The sequence below is a fragment of the Cebus imitator genome, unplaced genomic scaffold, assembly GCF_001604975.1.
Source record: "Cebus imitator isolate Cc_AM_T3 unplaced genomic scaffold, Cebus_imitator-1.0 Scaffold1241, whole genome shotgun sequence".
Taxonomy (NCBI): Eukaryota; Metazoa; Chordata; class Mammalia; order Primates; family Cebidae; genus Cebus; species Cebus imitator.
In genome coordinates this window covers 9,875-11,400 of record NW_016108556.1, presented here as the reverse complement: position 1 = coordinate 11,400, position 1,526 = coordinate 9,875, and positions in this window count along the sequence as shown.

The following is a 1,526-nucleotide window of genomic DNA, read 5'->3' as shown; positions in this document are numbered from 1 at the left end:
CAAATGCAGTGCCAGCAGGTGCCACAACCCCTAGACCTCCCTCTCCTTCTCACAGTCTATCCCGACACGCGTCAGCAAAAAGGAAACTCAGATAGATAGCAATGGAGGTAATGGGGGCTTGATGGGAACGGATAAATCTCAGCTGATACTCGCTTCCCATAGTGGGATGCAACACAGAGGTGTGGGAACCAGCAACACCTGCAGAACTCACAATCCACATCTAAGTCCGCGGCACCGGCTAAAAGGTCCTGTCATGGGGCCTCCATGTCCCAGGTGACAATTGGAGGAAGGATGTTGGGGGACACAGAAAGCTACGTGGAGCTCAGGGACCCTCCTCCATTCCCACCTGGCTGCTCCTCTTTGGTGGTGCTGGAAGGAGCAGGGGTAACTGGTGTCTCCACCCTTCCAATGAACCCATGTTTCTCAGAGCTGGTATCATTGATGACATCCCTCTCGGGTTCTCCCACAGGCCTGCCTGGAGAACAGCCCACAGCCCAGTGCCCTCCGAGCAGCTGATGCGTCTGGGGTGCTGGTCAGGTTGTGCTTCAGGAATGACGGCAGAAAATGAGCTCCGACTTCTACTCTGAAAAGCGGGAGGTGGCAGGGCCCAGCATTCACATCCTAGACCACAGGGGTGTGGGTTTTCAATGTTGGTTGGCAACACCATAGCCAACCACTTCTAGAAGTGTTTGCTGATTTCCTTGCTTGCATTTCTACAGTGTCTCATGCTGGATGTCCTTAAACTCAGGGGTGAAAGATTTCAGGGCAGGAGAGGGTGTTCTTTCCTGCTCTCATCTCTTGGGGCATCTGATGCTTATGACCTCTAGATGATATTGAAATAGCCCCAACCCTGGGCACCAGGAGACAAGAGGCTCAGTCCTGGCCTTCTCTGCCTTCGCCATGTCCTGCTGTGAGGTTTCCACAAGGCACCCAGTGCCACTGGGCCATTCTCACCTGGGAATTGAGGGAGAACAATCTGCCCCTTATAGAAGGACAAAATGAGGCAAAGGGCTGCTTGTATTGGGGGCAGGATCCCTGGACTCAGAGAAATTTAGAAGCTGAAATAACTGGGTTGGATCTCAGCACTTTGTGAGGCCAAGGCAGGCAGGTTACCTGAAGTCATGAGTTCAAGACCAGACTGGCCAACATGGTGAAACCCCATCTTTACTAAAAAAGTACAAAAATTCTCCTGCATAGTGGGGGGCACCTGTAATCCCAACTACTCAGGAAGCTGAGGTGGGAGAATGCCTTGAACCCAGGATGAGAGGCTGCAGTGAGTCAAGATCATGCCACGGCACTGTAGCCTGGGTGACAGAATGAGACTCCATTTTGAAGGAGAAGACGGAGAAGGAGGAAGGAAGGAAAAAGAAGGAGGAGGAGGGGAAGGAAGAGGAAAGAGAAGGAGAAGAAGAGGAAGAAGTGGAGGAGGAGGATGAATAAGAGCCAGCAGAAATAACTAAAGGAATAGCACCATGCTACCTGCACTGGGGAAAGGACTTTTTTCTTTCTTTCTTTCTTTTTTCTTT